Source organism: Anastrepha obliqua, chromosome 1 (assembly GCF_027943255.1).
Source record: "Anastrepha obliqua isolate idAnaObli1 chromosome 1, idAnaObli1_1.0, whole genome shotgun sequence".
Lineage (NCBI taxonomy): Eukaryota > Metazoa > Arthropoda > Insecta > Diptera > Tephritidae > Anastrepha > Anastrepha obliqua.
Genome location: NC_072892.1, coordinates 109,864,587 through 109,875,688, shown reverse-complemented (window position 1 = coordinate 109,875,688; position 11,102 = coordinate 109,864,587). Strand labels below are relative to the sequence as shown.

The following is an 11,102-nucleotide window of genomic DNA, read 5'->3' as shown; positions in this document are numbered from 1 at the left end:
CCGAAAATACCCTCAATTTTCGAGCTCTAGACCACCGTGACCTTTTAAGGGATGAAAGAGAGAGCGGTATACATCTTAAAGGAGCCGCCAGGAGAATACTTTCAAAGCTGTTTCGCACTATGGCAGATTCGCATTCAGCGTCGTAGTGACAGCGGAGGACTTCGCTTAGGACATATAAAGGCTACAAAGGGACTTCTCATAACCAACTGTAGCGCAATTGTAGGCATATTCGATCGCAAATGCAAATCATACCTTACAAATTGTATTCAACGTCCTGCAAAGGCCGAAGGGCATAAGTCATCAGGAACCTAATGGCCACCTGCCGTCCCCAACTTCGGATTGACCGAATTCCTTTCCGGATGGCTGTTCTCTTCCATTCGTTAAATGGAGAAAATGCACAAGACCACCGCAAAATATTCTCAAAAATCAATGTGATTTTTTGCCCACTTGAGGCACTTTGTTATAACAAAATTCAATGAGCTATAAAATAGTATACTTGGATTTTATCTAAAAATTTTGAGACAGAAGTTCGCAATTTTGATGAACATTTGCCGAATTATTATAAATTTTGTACAAAATGTGAAAGTTTACGTTGTATGGTTGTTGTTGTAAAGTTAGCTATATTTTGATAAAAAAATAATTGAAACTAAAAAATAAATAAATAATTAATCAAAGCTTGTCAATATGCGGCGTTAACTTTATTTTGAGGCTGATAGTAGATATTAAGTCTAAGGCTAGGCTGCTGTTGCCATGGCGATCTTATTAATTAAATATATAAAATACATTAAAATAAATAAATATGTATGCATCAAATCAAACTAAATTGTTTAACATTGTCAGCCTTGTTATTTAATAGCGAGACCGCGGTGATTTTCCTCTCAATTGTCTTGGCAACACTTACACTTAATGTTCCGCTCCAACTGCGACAGTGACCACGTTCAAGGTCACGATGCAAAGTCGTGGTCGCCCAGCCATGAGAGTATCATGTGATAGCCATCGTACCGCCAACTCGCAGCACCTTTTCGCTTTCGCATCGTCGTACATCATAATCATATTAAGTACGAGTATCATTAACAACAGGCCTCTTTGTTGTGCCTCTTTCCCTTTGCCGATCACTGATCGCTTTGTGGCTTTAATGAAGCATGAGTTAGTAAAAACGCGTGCAATAAAAAAAAATAAAAATAATAATAACGCGCTTTGAACATTCGTCTGAGGCTTAAATATATGTATGTATGTATGGAGTATTCTTGTGTTTCTTAATTGGCTTATAGTTGCCACTTCTCAGGCATTGACGCGGTCTTTTGTGTGTTTTTGCGCTGGTTTTAGATTTTCGTTATTTCCGTCATGGCCAAATTACTTTGGAATTCCTAAAAGCTGTTGGCCTGATTGCTTGACTATGGCAGCCACAGCTGATGACACGTTTCGCCGTTTAGGCTGACGGCACACAATGAGCTGCATGCGTGTTTGTAAACCTTAAATCTTTCAGCTAAATTGAATTTATTTAGTTCCGCTGATTTCACTGGCGGTTCCACCTGCTGCGCAACAAAGTCGATTTGTTTTTCGTTGAAGTCATTTTTTCCAATTTTTTTATAAATCTTTTTGCTTGACTCTGTTTTTTTTTATTATTATATTTCTTCTTTTTCATTCAATTTGGCTAAAAGACGAATATTCTTCTTTCTGCGCTGGTAAATGTTGGTCTAAGCTTTTTAGCAGATAGCAAGCAAAGTAAAGCAACAAAAACACTAAGAAAAAATGGTGAAAACCACCACATGGTAACAGAACATGCAATCGCAGTAAGTACAACAAATCAACATTGTACGTGCTGCTATTTGTGCGCTCCTACCACCTTCAGCCAGGCAGCGAGTCAGTCGAGCAACAGGAGCGTGCAACATGCAACAAGAGGCAGTGGCAATGGCTGTCGCTGTTGTTTCTATAGTTTTTCGCTTGCTATTTTATAACAAACTGTGCATTTCACTTTGTGAATCTGCGTATGTATGCGCGCAGTTGTTGTATAGCTGCATGTGCATGTGTGTGTACTACTTTTGAATGAGTGTGGCTTTGTGTACGTGCGCAAACACATCAGGTGTTTTCATTTAATTTGCGAAATATGTTAGCCAACAATGCAACAAACAGCGTTACCTATAATTGTGTTTCGCGTGTGTGTGTGTGTGTGTATGTATGCGGGTTTAGTTGCAAAGAAAGCAGCAAGCAAGTCACCGTTAAGTTTACTCTTCGCCTCGTCGCAACACTCATTTGCTTGGCTTGCTTGGTGCTGCATGCATTACCACTTTTTTAGTGTAGACTTGAAAACTTCTGTGTATTTTTTTCCCCTTTTTGTCGAATTGTGGCAAGTTCAGTGGTATTCATCGTTGCACAGTGTTGCATTTGCAAGCATACTCATGCATGTTCGCATGTGAAGTGTATTTAGTCTAAAAGCAGGAAGCCCATAAGGCACACAAACAATAAAGCAAACATATGCGCCATTGCTGGTGGCTTCTTCATTCTCTCCTCCTCTCAGTCACACACCCGCTCATTCAGCCAGGCTCATTCAGTAGTCAGGCACTGTTTATTTTGCACTAGTTTTTTTTCTACCTTTATTGCTGTTTTCATTTCGTCTGCTTGTTATTTGCAGTTATTCCCTAAACTTCTTTGTTATTTTTCAATTTCAATTCTCTAGTTGTAGACGTAGTTTTTAGAAAATTGAAAAACTCTTTCGTTTCCACATTGACATTCGACTCGGTTGCTAAGCAAGCTTTGAACTGTATTAATTTGTATTATTTCAAATTTTAACTCCTCTATGTGTATATACGAACGTGTATTTGTGTTTAAAGAATCCAAAAATTTTCTGTACGAGGGTCGCTATTTAGTTTTTGAGATGAACAAAGAAGAATAAATATTTATAATCGTAAGTGGATTTATTTCAAAAATTCAGATTGACGTACAGTAAAACCTCGATGCAACGAAGTTGAAAGGATTGCACAAATACTTCGTTATATCTATCGTTGCGTTAAATTTATAGAATATCCAAACTTCGCTCAACGAAAAATGTAGCATTTTTCAAAAAATTCTTATGAGTATGTTTTTTTTTTAATTTTTTTAGGTTTTTATTTTTTTTTTAATTTTGTATTTAGTTTCTTATAGTTTTTATTCTCAGTTTGATGTATAAAAAACGTAAACTTTTTGGTTTTTGTTTGGTTATAATTTTCAATTTTTTTTTTTGCTAATTGTAAAAGTTATCGCTGTTTGTGTGGAGGCCGTTTTTCCGTTGCCGTGATCATCGCAAGTCCTTCGATTTCCATCTGAAATCAATCGGGCAAGGGAAATTAGTTTTATTAATACAATGGAATCCGTTTATAATGGCATCGAAGGGAATCGACTAACACGTCATAATAAGCGGACGTCACACAAAGCATTTTGTGAAAAAAAAAATAATATTTTTGCGTATGTATTTTAATAGAAAAACATAGTATGTAACTAATGAAATCTAAATTGCTCGTTTATACACAAAAAAGTGTATTTTTTAATGAATATAATCTGTAATTTTTGTCTGCTTTTGGTTTTTCTTTTTATTGTAAAAATAGTCTCTAATTTTTTTGTGTATGTATAGATGACATCGCCATGGTCAAAATATCGTTTTCAATATTGCTGTTAAAATATCGGGATACTAATTCTGCAGCTTTTAATGCCTCTTCTGCGGTAGGTAATGGTTCTTCCTCGACTTCCTCATCGCCGTCACTTTCAAGTTGTTCCATTAATGTTCTGTACGATTTTGTCATCGGTGGGTCCTTCGGATGTGAGGAGAGCCCTATCGATGTCAACATAATCTTTCCACATTGCTGGTGCTGCTAAAGAAGAGACATCATCTTCTTCATAAAATTCATGTTCTGATATTTGATTAGGTAAACCGTCGTATCTTTCAATAATTCCTGCATGTCTGAAACAGTTGGGAATGGTACTTTGTGACGTTTTATTTCAGGCATCATTAACTGTCAGAATTGCATCTAGCCTCGTTATTTTTGTAGAAGGGCTGTTGTCATTAGCAGCAAGACTATTAATCATTTTGAGCACAAGGTGTTTTCTAAAATTCGTTTTGAGTGCTCGTAGTATTCCCTGATCCATTTGTTGTATTCGGCGGAAGGAAAGCAAGTGTTATAGACATTATATCAGTAACATTTGGATGTGCCGGGCAATTATCAACCAGCAATAACATCTTTTTCTTCACTAGATCACGATCCCAATCTCCAAGCCAAGACTGATCCAGCTTGCAGAACAATTGAAATCGAGAATACCAAAACGCGCGACAAAAACGTTTGCCTTTTATTGTAGCATAGGCTCGCTGATAGGTATTCTTTTGTTTCTCAAGGTTTTAAGCCACTGAATTAATGCTTCATCAACATTTTCTTTTCGCGATTTTCGAAGCCTCATCGGTTTCAAAACATTGAATTGAAAAAAACATCAATTGAACGATTGCTTATTTCGGTTCTTGTTTTTAAAAATCATTGAGATTGTCGAATGACCTTCGCCAAATTCCTTTGCGAAGGATGAGTTCGATTCTCCGTTTTCTAATCTGAATATTATTGCACCTTTCTCCTCAATCGTAAATACTTTACGGCGTTGAAATGACATTCTTTTCACAGAATAAACACAAACGACAAACGAAAAATAATGCGAGACCTTCAATTACTCACTGAGATCCAAAACAAAAACGAGCCACGTGCCGAAGGTCGTCGGGAATCAACGAACATTACCGAAGGTGTAAACATGATATGTACTTTGCAATGTAAAATACTATGTCGGTCATTATAACCGGACATACTTTATTAAAAATGGATCATAATAAGCGACATGTCACTATAAGAGAAGTCATTATAACCGACTTTTTTTATAAAGAATTTTATATGAAAACAAAAGTTCGTAGTGTAGTTACGTCATAATAGGCGGTTGGTCAATATAAGTGGAGTCATAATAAACGGAACCTACTGTAGATAATCTTGTGCCTGATAGAAGCTTTTTTTTGAAAATTAACAATATGGCGGCCTCAGGAAATATATTTCAGATTTTCGAGAAAAAAACCGACAGTTAATAATATTAATTTAAAGAAAAATTTGAAATTTTTGAAAAAAAAAATCCTTCGATCAGGCACGAGTTTTTTTATGCTTTTCAACAGCAGTATAACATTTTTTGAAATCTACCAAGCGGTTTTTAAGTTCTGGTCAAACACAATCTCAAATGCTGATCTGTGAAGAACAACTCAGCATACCCCAATGTGCCCCTGAGATTTGTAGAAGAAAATTTCGTTGGTTGATGACTTCATAAGAGTAGGATCTGGAAACGCGCGCCGTGAATTTAACCGGGAATGAAGCTAAGAGACTGGCGCAGAACAGGTCTGAATGAAGGGAATTTGTTGTGGTCCTTTGTTCCTCCATGGAACCATGAGAAATAATAATAGTAATAATACCTGGAAGCACTGGCCTAAGCAAGTTGCTGTGAGCTAAGCAGCTAAGCCGAAAATCGACTGAACAGCTAAGCTGAAATCGACTGCTTTCTCTTGAAAATGTTTCGCTTAGTAATAGCGGTATGCTCTAGCGAGTAGAGAAGTAATGAATCGAAAGCAGCTAATATTTAGTTGACAAATTCTATACGCCAATATTATTGTGCTTGTATTTTCATTTAAAATAGTTTCTCATTATACAACAGAAAAGTTATGTAACTAAAATTTTTCTATTGAAAATAATATCTTACCTTTACTGCAATATTAGTTTGTATTAGTATTTATGAGCAAATATTCGTGCGTGCATGCATGCATACATGCGACTTAACAGCTCGCAACACCTAATCCCTTTTCGTCGAAGGCAGTACTCTAAAGCGCTTACATATTTATGTATGTAAATGTGTGTATGCTAATCCAGCTTCATATTTTCCTTGCAGAGATAGAGCTTCAAAATAGCTACCCGTGCATGTGAACCAGCAAAGCACTCAATCCCTTCTTCCTTGTTTAGCTTTCTCCGGTACGTCCTTTGCCGTTCTGTCTTCATGCCATCATTGGATGCTCCTGAGTACTACACACACACCCATACTTCCTTCCACTGTTGCATGTTTTAAATGTAAATATATTTTTGTTGTTGCGTCCATTGGAATTGTAAGTAGAAGTTAAGCAAAATAAAATATTACACACTACTACACTTGCATTATATGCATATGTAGTTAAGTCCTGTTTTTTCAAAATACACACAATTCGAAATTTACTTACTTACATACACAAAATCCGATACAATTCGTTCTGCTGCTTTGCTTTTGCAATACTCAGTTCTGTGTCTAGGAGGTGGCGCATGGCTTTACTGGACGCCTCCAAAGCATCATTGATATAAGGAGGGCGCAAGCAACATGCTTGGAGTGTGCACGATAAGCTCTGAAAGCTTATGATGCCGTCGTTTTACTTGAAGATGCATACACCCACATCTACTACAAGTGCCACTCTCCTGCAGCAAACTGTTGTCCTTTCGTCGATGCCTAGCTTTTGTTTTGATATTATAGCATTACTATTTTAGCCACTATTGTTGTTGCTGTTGTTTGTGTGTATAGCTGCCTAGATGGCTGCGTGCCAAGCAGATGGCTTGGTTGGGTTTGAATTGCGTTTCCTGCTCACCACTTGCTCATCATTTCATTTTATTTATCTCTATCAGGTATTTTCAAATCGGCTTTTGTTTCAGTTACAACTTGGTTTTGTTTGTTTATTTGTTTGCTCCCAGAGTTTTCCTCCTTTTGGTATTTGTTATATGTTGTTGTGCTTGTTCTATTATGCTTCCAGTTGATGTTGCAACAGATTTTTGCTACTGCAGCTGAATGACTATTACCTGTAGTGTTGCAAATCAACAGCTTTTAAATTTTTATACTCTCATTTGATTTATATTCCTAAGTAGTTTGCTTACCTGCTTTTCCAGGTCCTTTCCTTCATGTTGACTCCTCCACAATTTGACTTTTGTTTAGTTTTTGTTTCGGATTTTATTGTTTTGTTTTCGGATTGCAATTGAAATTTTACTTTAAATTGGCATTAATTTGTTGACAATAAAATTCAGAATGAGCAGAAAAAAGGAGAGACCAAATTGTTTTAAGAGTTAGAGTTTGCAAATCGGCATTTGAGTTTTTAGTTGTTAGTTACATTCTGTTAAAGCAGAAGTCACCAACACAGTGAAAAGTGAATGAAAGGTTTGCCAATGATTATTGTTGTTGGGAAAGCCATTTTTTTTGGAAATTGAAAAGAAATTGCTAAGAGTTATCATACGGGAGTTGCCTTTTATACTTTGCGCCCATTAATGAAAATACAGTAAAACAGAAAGAAATGGCTTCTTTGTTGTTTTTTCAAAATATTCTCCTTGGAAGTCTTCATACCTCCCAAAAGAGCTGTCTAAAGACTTGAACAGCTTCTTCAGGCGTTGAAGACCGTTGACCTCGCATTTTTGAGTTTCGGTGGAAGAAGAAATCATTAGGTGCTGTAAGGCAGATGAGCCATTAATCTAATCTTTTCAGCGGTCAGAAACTCGCTTATGTATGCCGATGCGTAAGATATGACATTGTCTTGGTGAAGGATGATTCGTCTTCGGCGGTTGATTTTCCTTAATTCTCCGAAAATTTCTGGCTAACAAATGAATTGACTGTTTTAAGTGGTACTGTCGCGACATGGCTAGATTTTCCGAACACTTCCGAAACCGGCGATCAGTTGCTGCGAGGTGCTTCTTCAGCGACTTTCGCAACCTTTGTTGGATTAAGTTTGACTTAGAAACACCCATTCTGTTGATTACTGTTTTTTTTCCGTCTCATGTGCATAGATCTAATATTCGTCATATGTGGCGATATCATGGCCGTGCTTTGGATCACCGCTCCTGAATTTCTTTAATGTTTGATTACACCATGGACATGCGTCTGTTTTTATTTATTTATTAATCCACTGAATATAATAGATTCTTATGGGCTAAGTGGACTTAATTTAAGGTTAATAGGCATTATGTAGAAAATGAAGTACAATTAAGCTAATATATTATAATAAATATTCAAAAATTTCAGTAGGTGAGCTTCTGAAAATGAAAAAGCTACCTCAATATATTTAGAGATTTTATTAAGCTCAACTAATATGAGCATTTTGAGCATAAAGAGATTCTGACAGACCACCATAGAAGAACTCTGACCTACGCAGAGTTCTGGTCAGAATATTAAAAAAAATTCTCTCAAAGAAGCACCGGACAGTTAGCAGCATCACGGATTAAGTCAAAAATGTAAGATAAAGATAGGATTATTCTCCTGTTCTGCATTGATTTTAAGTTGATCAATAAGCATCGAGCTTCATATGTAGGGATAGGATCCGAAAAGCGTAAATTACGCAACACGAAATGTAAGAATACTTTCTGGATTCGTTTAGTTCTAGTAGCATGTCACGTATAATACGGAGACCTAATGAAGGATGCATACTCCAGTTCGGAATGCACACCCGCTGTATACAAAAGCTTTAGCGTATAAGGGTAGGAGAAATCGGAAATATGCTTTGGATCACCGCTCCTGAATTTCTTTAATGTTTGATTACACCATGGACATGCGTCTGTTTTTATTTATTTATTAATCCACTGAATATAATAGATTCTTATGGGCTAAGTGGACTTAATTTAAGGTTAATAGGCATTATGTAGAAAATGAAGTACAATTAAGCTAATATATTATAATAAATATTCAAAAATTTCAGTAGGTGAGCTTCTGAAAATGAAAAAGCTACCTCAATATATTTAGAGATTTTATTAAGCTCAACTAATATGAGCATTTTGAGCATAAAGAGATTCTGACAGACCACCATAGAAGAACTCTGACCTACGCAGAGTTCTGGTCAGAATATTAAAAAAAATTCTCTCAAAGAAGCACCGGACAGTTAGCAGCATCACGGATTAAGTCAAAAATGTAAGATAAAGATAGGATTATTCTCCTGTTCTGCATTGATTTTAAGTTGATCAATAAGCATCGAGCTTCATATGTAGGGATAGGATCCGAAAAGCGTAAATTACGCAACACGAAATGTAAGAATACTTTCTGGATTCGTTTAGTTCTAGTAGCATGTCACGTATAATACGGAGACCTAATGAAGGATGCATACTCCAGTTCGGAATGCACACCCGCTGTATACAAAAGCTTTAGCGTATAAGGGTAGGAGAAATCGGAAATATGACGCCTAACAAAAGCAAGCATGGCGTAAGATTTGGTAACAATAAAATTTATATGACTAGCAAAAGTAAGTTTCGAATCAAATATTACACCAAAGTCTTTAATTGCACTTACACGTGTCAGGGGCGTGCTAGATATAATATGTGATAAAAGGTGTCAATAACAGTGGCACGTTTAGAAAAGGTAATTCGGAAACACTTATTTATGTTTAGCGGTAGACGATTATTGAAACACAAGTTACTGAAATTATCTAAATCAATTTGCATAAGTTCAGAATCGAGGTAGCTAATGATCGTCGGATAAATCTTAACGTCGTCTGCATAAAGCAGGAATCTTGATGGCGAGAAGCAAGACTAAATATCATTGATAAACAGAACCAAAAACAAAAAACGAGCCCAGAATACTAACCCAAAGCCAGCAACGAAAGGAAGAGACCTAACATTGACGACGACAACCAAGCAATGACAATTGTGCAACTAAGATGAGATCCAACTTACGGTCTTCCGTTGGTCTAGAATTTTCAAAAAAATCAATATCTTTTTGATATTTCAAAAGCATAGGCTTTTAAGAATGTACTGTCAAATTTCCGGAAGGATAGTCAGAGTATTTTCGATTCTACAGCTGTTTCAGCACGTAGAGTCAGATGTGTCACGCAGCCACTCGCAAAACTTTAAGCTCAGTTATCTCAAAAACTACTTTTTTCGGCCTGGTGTTGTCAAAACAAAACAAAAAAAAACACCTATTCAACCGAATCGTCTGAAATTTTAATATGTTGTTCACAACCATGATGGGAAGAATAATGAGATTGCGCCTATCGTGGTCCCGTTACTTTGCTCTCAGCGAATTTGACTACGAGTTACGCGATTTTAGCTCCAGTATGGCCAGATTACCATTTTCGTAACTTGCTTTAGCTTTTTGTTTTGTTATTTAGTCTCGGAGTTTTAGTTCTTTCATCATGACATTTTTCTAGCTGTTCTAATTAATATGTCATGTTTATAATTTTGTAAAATATACATTTTTTAATAATTATTTAAATAATTCACTCAGTTTTATTTAGCTTTACTTTTTTAACATCTGGTGGCATTGCCCGCGATTGCAGGTGTTGTTGGTGTTCTTCTGCTTTCGGCAGTCAAATCTCTCTCTCGCTACTGCAGTGTTGCCTAGCTTTGGATATAAAAACGCACTAAAATGCCCATTCAAAGAAAATAACACAACAAATTTTATTGAATCAATTATAGAACTTTGTATGCGTGACAAATTGTCTTTAAAATTTAGGTTTTTTTAAATAAATGTGTTATGCTTATGTAGAATTTAATTTAAAGGAATTTTTTTTTAAGAGAGACTCTTTTGTTTATGGAACGACTTATTTGCTATATTTGAGGTTATGTAACGAGATAAGGTACTCTTTTTGTAAAACTGTCGGTATGGTTTCTTTAGTATTTTCTGGTATTTTGTTGCTTATTTTTACAATGGATCCACCTCTTGATGCCCTATGTCCCACTAAGGATTGATGGCCGGAAGAAACGATTACGCCTCTATGGTTTTAATCCGCATTCAGTAAATTCAAACACCTTTTAAAATGTGTAAAAAGTTTTCAAGTTTAAGAAGAGTTTGGAGAGGGACATTTAATATTCTTGCATAACCTTAAAAGGAGCAAAAAATAAATTCACACTTTCAAAATATCAAATTTTATAAGAACCAACTAATTTGCATTAGCACTAAAATCTTCTCAGAATGGCCTTTTTTAACCTTCTTTTGTATAATAAAACAGTTTTTTTAAGTTGAAGTTTCGGTAGCTGTAATTTAAAAAAAAAAAAAAAAAAAAAAAAAAAAAAAAAAAAAAAAAAGAAACAAAGACGAAACTTCAAAATTTTCGCATTTCTGATGGGCGCAATCTTCTT

General features: G+C 35.8%; 1 pseudogene; it reads right to left on the bottom strand.

Annotated features, from left to right (window-relative positions):
• Nucleotides 1-3,520: 3,520 nt before the first annotated feature.
• The window catches only part of LOC129236467 (tigger transposable element-derived protein 4-like), a 47,312-nt pseudogene continuing 39,730 nt past the window's right edge, over nucleotides 3,521-11,102 (bottom strand).